Raw genomic sequence first — 13152 nt, forward strand, 5'->3', positions numbered from 1 at the left:
GAGCTAAATACATAGTGTTTATTCTTAATAAAGGATATTTACCATCCCCAAACACACAAACGTGATAACCTCTTTATCATATAATGTCATTTTTAATTCTGTGCTTGAAAACGGCTTTCCCTCTCTCACAAACATAACCTAAACGTTGCGAGTTTTCTTGAATGCGCGCATTACGTCACAGGGTAAGTGATGTGTCAGTCGGACAGTGACAGTAACTGAAATCTGTTTCTTATACAGTGGCGAAGCAACATATATGCAAAACAACAATTGTTTTTACTTGCATTTCGCGGCAATCCATCGGTCTGTCCGCTAGGGTAACTGCCCTTTGTCAAAGGGAACTACTCTAACCCTCGTCTATGAGACGTCACGGCCACGTTCAGACGTTGCTGACAGTCGGCCTGTCCTGTCATAACGTTAAGAAGTGCAATCAGATGTACACACAGCGACAAAACGAAACAAGGTAACAATTCAAACATATTTCGGCCAAATCCATCTATCTTAATTTGTGGAAAAGGTTTCAAGCCGCAGAGGTCTAAAAGCACAGATATGGCTACTGATCCCGCTTGGATAAGCCCAGTGCCCTCGCAAAATTGTTTCGAAATGTTTATCTCCAAAACTTATAAAATGCCTTAGCTACGACACAGTTAGACACTGATTTTAAGTTTTTAAGACTATTCTTTTGATAATGTTAGCAATTATCTCTGTAGATTATCCAGATTCCCGATGATTAATTCTGACTCGATTGCCGAATGACAAGGGCGACGCCATGTTTGTTTGTTTATAGACACTGAAAGTAGTCCTTACTTGAACTTTGATATTTGCATCTCTATCGCATATGACCCGAACGGATATCGTTTTTAGCCGTTGGCTTTATCCTGCCGAGAAACCTACCCATTATATGATATGACTATTTGTCGTCAATGCATTTATTGTGGTAGATGGTACATTTATTAAGAAAATAAAATAGTATTTCTTCTGTAACATCTTTATATATTATGTGTGTGCATTCAACTATTTATGCGATGAACCAAGTCCCCGAGCCTGACCACCTGATCCATCAATTCGCCTCGTGTCAGTTTCAGTGAGTGAGTGAGTGAGTGAGTGAGTTGAGTTTAACGCAGCTTTTAACAGTATTCCAGTTATTTCACGGTGCTAACAAACCTAGAAACATCATCGGGGCGAGCCGGTATTCGAACCCACAATCATAGGTTTTTGGCATGCCCAAGGGACGCAACTCTGCACAGCGAACTTGGGGCCTCAGACGACTGGGCCACCCGTGCTCCCGTGTCAGTTTTATATTGTAGGCGTTCACAGTAGGGTATGCTGGTGTTGTGCAAATAAGCGTTAGTTCATTCATGATCAGAGCATATAGGGAGTAACAAATGCGTAGCGGATCCGGGCCTGCCATGGGAGGTAACTGTGCTGTTCGGTTATTAAATTCAGTGAAGCGACTAAAACAAACATCAGCTTTTCTGTGGATTTAAAAGATGAAAAGAAATGTGTCCTTAGATGGAGAAAGTGCTAATCAATAATAAACTCTATTTACCATGGTTACTGCCGTACAAAAAACCCACAAGAGTGCATCGCTGGCAATTCTATTATCCAAAGGGAAAATAATTTTCCTGTGTTGAGACAACTTTTTCAACAACAGTAGCCGATGGAAGCTTCCTTGGGTGCAAGTTTCAGACGTTTATCACTATGGTGAAACCCACGAGCACCGATATGGTGCTGACGTACCGAGAAACAATCGTGGCGAACCGGGATTTGAAGCCACTCTCATAGATTACCGGTGTGCCCAAGTTACGCAACTCTGCACATTTATTTCCATCACACGTTGGTTGGTTGGTTTCCTGCCATCCCTGAATCGGAGGCAAAACTTCGATTCATTAATGTATATCAGATTATCTTGTCTAGGTGTTCTTTTCATAGGCCGGCAACGCCCACTTCTCAACTCCATCCGTCAGACTGTGCTTGTCCAACATTCGAGAAATTCTACTTTTTGGCAACTTGTGATATCGACGTACCTCCTCTGTCGTACTCACATTTCGTCATTGTTTGATTGTTTGTTTATTGTTTAACGCCGCACTCGGCAATATTCAAGCTGTATGACGGCGGTCTGTAAATAATGGAGTCTGGACCAGACAATCCAGTGGTTAATGTCATGAGCATCGATCCACACAATTGGGATACGATGACATGCATCAACCAAGTCAGCGAGCCTGACCACCCGATGCCGTAAGTCGCCTCTTACGACAAGCATAGTCGCCTTTTACGGCAAGCATGGGTTGCTGAGGACCTATTCTACCCCAGATCTTCAGGGGTCCAATTCGCCATTGAGTGCAATGCGATACTGTCTCGGTGGCATTTCTGAGCGTGTGCTTTGCTCAGTTGCATTCGTGATTGTGTCTTTCCCCAAAAGGTGTACACACTTTGCCTTGTGTGTGCACGTGCATCACGTGCTGTTCATGCATGATGTGAAATGTCATTGTGGTTAGATGTTGCGTTCAGATGCAACGCGACGGTATTGTAAATGAACACCACAACAATAGCCACATTCACATCATTAGTTCCCTTATTTTTGTCGTTACATATAGATCAGTTCATGCACACCTATCCACAATACACAAATAATAATGTATGTCAACAATTGAACCATCAGCTACTACCTTTTAAGGTAGGAAGGTCACATGATCATTTAAACCTTTAGAAATGTATGCCAAACTGAACCCTAAGAGTAGAATACTTTAAACATGTCGGGGATTAATTTGAGCCAAAACGGGAAGTGATATGAGCCTTGAGTGAGTGTTTTTGGCCTAGTAGAGGGGTGACCGGAGCCAAGGCTCACACCACACCAGAATGAATTTGTAAGGCATTGATTTGAGCCTACTGAACCACTTGACCCCAGAACAAGCTAATTGGTGAGTTAACGTGCGCGGCATTCATATTCGATCCCAGCTTTGCGCACAATTGCTTGGAGCGTGCACGGCACAGTGACTCGACTTGGCTGTGCCTCGCTCCTTCTCTCCGGGAGAATATGGCCATTTCACAGTAAGTACTATTAATGTTACGCACCTCGGACCCAAACTAACCATTTAAACGATTAGACACCATGGTCCGATTGCTCTAACTTACTTAAACCATGACCATCATTTGGAGAACCTAAACATCTAAAATGTTTAAACAACAATGATTTGATAACCGTTTTTACTGTTTAACTCTGAGAACACTGTGTGAGTCGCCCCTGCCTGATGCACGTGAAATATGTTCCCCGTGCTTGTGGCACGTGCATCTCGCTCATGGGCGACTCGGATTATGAAATGCACGTTCTCGAGGCAAGTATATACATCATGTACCAACTGGACTGGACCGACTCGATCACATTCATCCGTCGCGTTGTTGTAAGCCAGAGCAGAGTATTGGCATCAAAGGTAGATGTCTTACGTTAGTTCAAAATATGTATAAAAATATTAAATCGTTGATACGGTGTGATGATAAAATGTCAGGTTACTTTCCTTGTCATATAGGTGTCAGACATGGAGAAAACATATCCCCTCTATTATTCTCAATTTTCATAAATGACGTGGAAACCTTTTCACTTTCATCTGGGTGTGGAGGAGTTAATCTGAACTACGATGAAGATAAAGACTTAGTTGTATGGACCCGATTCATAATTTTATTGTATGCAGATGATGTTGTATTATTTGATGAATCACCAGAAGGTTTACGGAAAAGCCCTAGACACTTTTAATGAATATTGTGAAGAGTGGAAATTACATGTAAATATAAATAAAACAAAAATTGTGATTTTCGGTGAAATTCGAAACATAAATTTCACTATTGTGATAAACAATAGATATTGTCGACATTTATACGTATTTAGGAATTGTACTTCACAGGAATAGAAAACTATTATCAAGTCTTAAGTCCCTCAGTGATAATGCATTGAAAGCAATGTTTTGTCTGATAAAAAAATCAAGAAATTTAAATTAACCTTTGGACTGTGTATTATCAGCCTTTGATACGATTGTATTACCAATATTAACTTATGGTTCAGAAATCTGGGGCTTTGAAAATTTAGAAATTATAGAAAGAATACACCTAAAATTCCTCAGACTTATCACAGGATTAAGTGAGTGAGTGAGTGAGTATGGTTTTACGCCGCGTTTAGCAATATTCCAGCAATATCACGGCGGGGGACACCAAAAATGGGCTTCACACATTGTACCCATGTCGGGAATCGAACCCGGGTATTCGGCGTGACGATCGAACGCTCTAACCACTACCCGACCGCCCCCACAGGATTAAAAAAAATTCATGATATATGGCAAATTAGGTAGGCTGCCATTAAGAATAATTATTTGTAAACGAATGATATCTTTCTTGCACTAATTAACACACTGGTGTGTATAAACTTTCACAGCTGTTATATCAATATGTGTCAGTTAATAGGAATAAGACTATTGCATCAACAAATCCCTGTGTTATGGATATATTAGACAGTATTGGATTATCTTATGTATTTAACAATCCGTCAATTTGCAAAACAAAGTGGCCAGTGTCAGAAGTAGAGCAAATACTTAAAAAATTTAAAAAATTCCAGAAATGGTGAAGTGACGTTAATTCTAGTTCTAAAGGATTATATTATAAACATTTAAAGGACACTCCGGTTCTCGATAAATATCTTCTATTGCCAAAACGAATAGCAATTTTTTTTTATTCCAATACTACGACTTCGAACCTGTAATCATAATTGACCTAATGAGACTGGCAGATGGAAACATATTCCAAAGGAAAATAGAACTTGTAAATTGTGAAATTCTCCATCTATTGCTAATGAATTTCACTACTTATTCAGATATAACTTTTTTTAAAGAGAGAGGCAAACATTTCTCTCATCATATTATACTGAATGGCCAAATATTTTTATAATTTGTAAAACTCTTATCAACAACAAACACACAGGATCTAGAGAATTTTTCGAGATTTATTGTAAAAATGTCCATTAGTATTAAAAATGCTAGGTAATCACATGCCATCTTGTCTGCTTTTTGTACATATACATAATTATTTATTATAATATGCTCTTGTACCACCTTTTGTGTTTATTGAGAATAAACTGATTCGGATTGAAAACAGTGTCATCATCGGAAGCTAGATCTTGTTGTTTACCATTTAATTGTTAAGAAATACTATTGTGGTTATGAAAACGTGCCACCCGTTAAGATCCGGGTTAGAATGGGTCTTCAGCAACCCATGCTTGTCGTAAAAGGCGACTAACGGGATCGGGTGGTCAGGCTCGCTGACTTGGTTGATGCATGTCATACTATCCCAATTGCGTCGATCGATGCTCATGATATCAATCACTGGATTGTCTGACCGCCGTCATATAGCTGGATACTGCTGACTGCGGCGTACAACAACAAACAAACAAACCAAGAGGCATGTGACACTGTTTTTCCATCCGGTCTTCTATGACAAGATCGGCTTTCTCGTGTCGTGTCTGTAGTGCTAGACGTTGTTGATGTTGTTTCCATGGTGCGGGGTTTTGTCACCAATCGACCATCTTTGATATACCCAAAAGTGTTGGTTCCCTTAAGTGCATGAAGCTGTTGATGTTGACGCGACGTTAGGTCACAAGAAATTCCAAGTCTTTTTCAAGTACCCGTCCGCCAGCAACAGATATTTTATGCCCGTTTCCAATGGTTCATGGAAAGTCTTTTTTTGAAACATAAAATGTAAATAAATGTTGTTTTAAGTTTCTTTTTCGGTTTATAAGTTAGATAAAACACTTACTCTCGGGTTTTTATGAGATTTAAAACCCGAATTCAAGGGATAAAACCCTTGAATTCGGGTTTTAAATTTCAAAAAACCCTCTGACGTGTTTTATCCTACACATCAAAACGTTATCTTTGGTTATTGTAGCGCCTAAAAGTTCGTGATATCTCAGAAGTATTGCCAGGATGAAGACATCTTATAACATTTTATTGCATTAATCATGTGGTCATATAATTTAGGAAGATGTAGATGAAACATGTGCTTGTAAGTGTTGCAGCGAAAGGGTGTACAAAATTATTCAGTTTAATTTAATTTAATTTTAAACTTACCTCTCCGTGATTACAAGATACCAACTTGTTGATACTTGCCCATGATGATGAAGAAAAGAGTCACATACTGCATAAATGGGCCCGAAAAGATCTGGGGTAGAATAGGTCTTCAGTAACCCGTGCTTGCTGTAAAAGGCGACTATGCTTGTCGTAAGAGGCGACTAACGGGATCGGGTGGTCAGGCTCGCTGATTTGGTTGATGCATGTCATCGTATCCCAATTGCGTGGATCGATGCTCATGATGTCAAACACTGGATTGTCTGGTCCAGACTCCATTATTTACAGACCGCCGTCATATAGCTGGAATATTGCTGATTGCGGCGTTAAACATTAAACAAACAAACAAATCTTAACAGACATTGCTCTTCTAACTATGATTTTATCAACAACGATGTTACTGTAGGGCTTTGGAGCCTTAAGACGCTCATATAATCGCTTGCTTTTAGGAACTATTTCTTTCCGCGCGACAGTTGGTAGCTAAAAGGTTATAAGAGTGTACACGAGGTCAAACAAATCTTAACAGACATTGCTCTTCTAACTATGATTTTATCAACAAGGATGTTACTGTAGGGCATTTGGAGCCTTAAGACGCTTATATAATCGCTTGCTTTGAGGAACTATTTCTTTCCGCGCGACAGTTGGTAGCTAAATGGTTATAGGAGTGTACACGAGGTCACGCGTATGAAATGATATGGTGTAGAAAGCATACGAAATATTAAACAGTGATGCAAAATAGTATAAAAATTGTCACTTTGTTGGGTTCATTGAAATATGAACCTTCACTGAGATAGGATCAAACTAAATGAACATCTGTCAATAAAGGACATCCACCTCCATCTCATACAGCTACATTTACCTGTATACGTTTACAAAATGGACCAAAAGATGCTCAGAGAATTAACACGCATACAGAAATAGAAAGTAAACAGTAAAATCATCAAAGGAAAACCTAATCGTCTGGCACAGTTGGTGCACTCACATTCTATAATAGAAGCTCTTGGGGACCGACCATTTGATTTTGTTCGGGGGAGATATGGGGCGGGGGGCGGGGAGATTAAATATATTTTCAGCTACAGCTACAACCTGACATGTTTTTATTTAAAGCTATGAGCCTGCATGTGTTTTGAGAAAAACAACTTGCAACAATGTCCTTCTTTTGACAGGCAATTTCATTATTATTAACAGTCTGAAGTATATTTATTTCAATTATTTTCGGGGAAAATTAATTTTTTTCGATACCCCCTCCCCCCAAGAATATCAAATAGTCTGTCCCTTATTGACTTAAGGACCCCACGTTGACCTATCCATCCTTTGAGCATGTGTAGCAGGCTCTATTTAATCCCTTAAAAGTCATTTTCAGCCTGGACTCGGTGTCACTCCTCTTTCCTTGGCTCAAAACACTCCTTTAAGGCTCAGAAATATATCCCTACATATTTACCGTATACTTCTCCTGTTCAGATTCAGTATATAGTTCTAAGCGATCGTTTAAAATCTGCAAGGATGTTTTATACTACTCTAAAAAGTGTCACATATAGTTAGGGTAAAATAAAAGTCACTTTGATTCCACTTTGTTCTTCTTTCTTGTCATTATAATCATATCAGGGTTTTGTCAAAATTCGACGCATGTATGGCTCTAGTGTCGTAAAGCTCGAGAAAGCTGCCTTCTGATTGGCTAATGTCGATTTCTGGTCAGTCATTTCATTGATCGGTCAAAGTTCGCGAAAGGTCGTTCTTGCATGAACCCTAATGGGATATCCTCAGATCTTTGTTTAGCGGTTGCGAGAACTAAGATCTGATTTTAGTGAGATTGGGATAGTCAGTGTGCCAATTTAAACGCATACATGCGATATTGGGTGTCTGCACTATGCGTTTAAATTGTCACACTCACTATCCCAATCTCATTAAAATCAGACATGCGATATTGGACACGTGAAGATCCGGGGTAGAATAGGTCTTCAGCAACCCATGCTTGCCGTAAAAGGCGACTGAGCTTGTCGTAAGAGGCGACTAACGGGATCGGGTGGTCAGTCTCGCTGACTTGGTTGATGCATGTTATATCGGCGGAATATTGCTTAGTGCGGCGTAAAACAACAACCAACCAACATGCGATATTGCTTTGTTGTTACCGCTCAACCGCTGCTATTTCAGTTTTGAACTTATTCTTGGCTCATAATTTTCAAGTTGAAAATGAAAATCGTGTCTTACGTTGAAGTGTTGCTCTTATTCCATTCTTGAGTATTGTTTCATGCATTACACTTGGAATATTCATTCTCCCAAGCATGTTTTTCCTTTTTCCGTTTTAAGCCCTGGACTTGAATTTGGATAAAGTGTTACTCAATCAAAATAGGCATATCCGTAAGTAAGCCTAAGGCTTAAAAATATGCAGTCCCGGTAGGCGAGAGTAATGTATTTTGCGTACACCTCAGTTGATTGATATCGTGACAGTTGAGATTTCGCTTGTTCGGGGCTCTATATTTCCAATTATACCCATCAGCATGTATTAACAATGTGCAAGCGATTGATAAATACTAGTTTAGGACCCAACAAAATTATGAAGAGCCATGTACCATGCATTGTAAATGTCAACTCGCCACGGAGCTTGGCGCACGTGCAACAGCGGCAGAGAACGCATTCCTCGTGCATCACGCAAGGTCGACTCACGCAGTATAAATAGTTCTGGTTAATTTTTCAAAAAATTTCAACTACAGAATATTTTGTCAAAGTGTAAAAGTAGGGATGAGTTTTAAGTAGGGGAATATCCTCGTAACTCTCCATTCCTTGAAAATAATGGGCCTCTGCTCCATTATTTTTAAGGAATGGGGAGTTACTCGGACATTCCCCTCTACATCAATCACCTAAATATTCCTTGCACATGACCATGGGCCTATTATGAGCAAATATTGTAGTGATCAATATGATAGATTTTATATTTTCGTTTCTTTTAACAAAAAGCAGCCAAATTACACACGTACAAGGCAAAGAAATAATATAAAATGTACTGCATAACTAGCATAGTTCAAGTTTCATAAGAGGAAAAAAATGGTTTGCTTGGCCAGGAGTATTATTATACCTCTGGGGTATTGGGAATATTAGCGATGTAAGACAACGGTTACTTCATCATCATTCTAAGTTGTAACCTGTCTGTGTTGATCATGAAGGCAGACAACACCTCACTTTTATCACTGTAGCTGTTCACCACATCAAGTCATTCAGATTTGCATCATACGGAGAAACCTATGGAATACTGTAAGGGACATTATCGCGACCTCGCATTCTCGTGTTTTGGGCATATTTAGCTCGTTTCCAAAGGGCGAGATCGCGAGAATGTCCCTTACGGTATTCCATACAAACCATTTGTTGAGCCATGTTACCAGGGTACAGTGGCGATCATGTCACACATTGTCAATTGTAACTTGTTATTGTGATTTCACCCTCATCTCCACTGGTGAAGTATACTACTCAAAAGAGGTTAGAGAAGACACACTAACTATAGTCATACGAATAAATCTGGTGCTCTTTAATTTCTTTTGAGTAGTATATATTCTGTCAAACGCTATTCACCACATCAAGTCAATCGACCCGTGAAGATCTGGGGTAGAATAGGTCTTCAGCAACCCATGCTTGCCGTAAAAGGTGACTATTCTTGTCGTAAGAAGCGACTTACGGGATCGGGTGGTCAGGCTTGCTGATGCATGTAATATTATCCCAATTGCGTGGATCGATGCTCATGATGTCAATCACTGGATTGTGGCGTTGAACAACAAACAAACAAACATTACGTCCACTGGTGATGTATACTATTTAAAAGAACCGAAAGAAGACACACTAACTATAGTCATACAAATAAATCTGGTGTTCTTTAACTTCTTTTGAGTAGTATGTATTCTGTCACTTGTTTGGTTGTTATATTATCCAAATTTATGTAATTAACAGGTGAGTGAGTGAGTATGTTTTTACGCCTCTATATTCAGGCAATATCATTGCGTGTGACACCAGAATAGGGCTCTACACATTGTACCCATGTGGGGAATTGTACCCGGGTCTTCGGCGTGACGAGTGGACGCTTTAACCATTAGGCTACCCCACCGCCCTGTGACTAATAAGAGAAGTGCTGGGTAGGATTCTATGCCTCATGCCCAATTTGTAAATTGTTTTCTAGTTGATAATTCATTTTTGGATTACAAAAAAAATTAAAAAAACAAAAACCAAACATAGGCTATACATGAACCTTTACAATGTCAACCACATGTTAAGGAACCCATGCTTGCCGTAAAAGGCGACTATGCTTGTCGTAAGAGGCGACTAACGGGATCGGGTGGTCAGGCTCGCTGAATTGGTTGATGCATGTGATATTATCCCAATTGTGTGGATCGATGCTCATGATGTCAATCACTGGATTGTGGCGTTGAACAACAAACAAACAAACATTACGTCCACTGGTGATGTATACTATTTAAAAGAACCGAAAGAAGACACACTAACTATAGTCATACAAATAAATCTGGTGTTCTTTAACTTCTTTTGAGTAGTATGTATTCTGTCACTTGTTTGGTTGTTATATTATCCAAATTTATGTAATTAACAGGTGAGTGAGTGAGTATGTTTTTACGCCTCTATATTCAGGCAATATCATTGCGTGTGACACCAGAATAGGGCTCTACACATTGTACCCATGTGGGGAATTGTACCCGGGTCTTCGGCGTGACGAGTGGACGCTTTAACCATTAGGCTACCCCACCGCCCTGTGACTAATAAGAGAAGTGCTGGGTAGGATTCTATGCCTCATGCCCAATTTGTAAATTGTTTTCTAGTTGATAATTCATTTTTGGATTACAAAAAAAATTAAAAAAACAAAAACCAAACATAGGCTATACATGAACCTTTACAATGTCAACCACATGTTAAGGAACCCATGCTTGCCGTAAAAGGCGACTATGCTTGTCGTAAGAGGCGACTAACGGGATCGGGTGGTCAGGCTCGCTGAATTGGTTGATGCATGTGATATTATCCCAATTGTGTGGATCGATGCTCATGACATTAATCACTGGATTGTCTGGTCCAGACTCCATTATTTACAGACCGCCGTCATACAGCTTGAATATTGCCGAGTGCGGCGTTAAACAACAAACAAACAAACAATGACGAAATGTGGGTACGACAGAGGAGGTACGTCGATATCCCAGGTTGCCCAAAAAGTAGAATTTCTCGAATGTTGGACAAGCACCGTCAGACGGATGGAGTTGTGAAGTGGGCGTTGCCGGCCTATGAAAAGGACACCTAGACAAGATAATCTGATTTACATTAATGAATCAAAGTTTTGCCTCCGATTAACAGATTGCAGAAAACCAACCAACAAACGTGTAATGGAAATAAATGTGCAGAGTTACCTTACTTAGGCACACCGGTAATCTATGAGATTGGTTTCAAATCCCGGTTCGCCACGATTGTTTCTAGGTTTGTCAGCACCATATCGGTGCTTGTGGGTTTCACCATAGTGGTAAACGTCTGAAACTTGCATCCAAGGAAGCTGCCATCGGCTACTGTTGTTGAAAAAGTTGTCTCAACACAGGAAAATTATTTTCCCTTTGGAAAATAGAATTGCCAGCGATGCACTCTTGTGGGTTTTTTTGTACGGCAGTAACCTTGGTAAATAGAGTTTATTATTGCTTAGCACTTTCTCCATCTAAGGACACATTTCTTTTCATCTTTTAAATCCACAGAAAAGCTTATGTTTGTTTCAGCCGCTTCACTGGATTTAAAAACCGAACAGCACAGTTACCTCCCATGGCAGGCCCGGATCCGCTGTGCATTTGTTCATTCCCTATATGCTCTGATTATGAATGAACTCACGCTTATTTGCACCACACCAACATACCCTACTGTGAACGTCTACAATATAAAACTGACACGGGGGCACGCCAGAAACCTATGATTGTGGGTTCGAATACCGGCTCGCCCCGATTATGTTTCTAGGTTTGTCAGCACCGTGATATAACTGGAATACTGTTGAAAGCTGCGTTAAACTCAACTCACTCACTCACTCACTCAAACTGACACGAGGCGAATTGATGGATCAGGTGGTCAGGCTCGGGGACTTGGTTCATCGCATAAATAGTTGAATGCATATAATTAATATATAAAGATGTAACAGAAGAAATACTATTTTATTTTCTTAATAAATGTACCATCTACCACAATAAATGTATTGACGACAAATAGTATTATCATATAATGGATAGGTTTCTCGGCAGGATAAAGCCAACGGATAAAAATGATATCCGTTGGGATCATATGCGGATAGAGATGCAAATATCAAAGGTCAAGTAAGGACTACTTTCAGTGTCTATAAACAAACATGGCGTCGCCCTTGTCATTCGGCAATCGAGTCAGAATTAATCATCGGGAATCTGGATAAACTACAGAGATAATTGCTGACATTATTAAAAGTACAGTCTGAAAAAACTTAAATCAGGGTCTAACTGTGACGTAGCTAAGGCATTTTTATAAGTTTTGGCAACTTTGGAGATATAAATTTCGAAACAATTTTGCGAGGGCACTGGGCCTAGCCAAGCGGGATCAGTAGCCATATCTGTGCTTGTAGACCTCTGCGGCTTGAAACCTTCTCCACAAATTAAAAAAGTTGGATTTTTTGCCGAAATATGTTTGAATTGTTACCTTGTTTCGTTTTGTCGCTGTGTGTACATCTGATTGCTCTTCTTAACGTTATGACAGGACAGGCCGACTATCAACAACGTCTGAACGTGGCCATGACGTCTCATAGACTAGGGTTAGAGTAGCTTCCCTTTGGCAAAGAGCAGTTACCCTAGCGGAAAGACCGATGGATTGCCGCGAAATGCAAGTAAAATCAATTGTTGTTTTGCATATATGTTGCTTCGCCACTGTATAAGAAACAGATTTCAGTTGGAACTATATTGGCTAATGTCACTGTCCGACTGACACACTACTTACCCTGTGACGTAATAAATATTAATGCGCGCATTCAAGAAAACTCGCAATGTTTAGGTAAATAGGTGAGAGAGGGAAAGCG

The sequence above is a fragment of the Haliotis rufescens genome, unplaced genomic scaffold, assembly GCF_023055435.1.
Source record: "Haliotis rufescens isolate VD_foot unplaced genomic scaffold, xgHalRufe1.0.p SCAF_19, whole genome shotgun sequence".
NCBI lineage: Eukaryota > Metazoa > Mollusca > Gastropoda > Lepetellida > Haliotidae > Haliotis > Haliotis rufescens.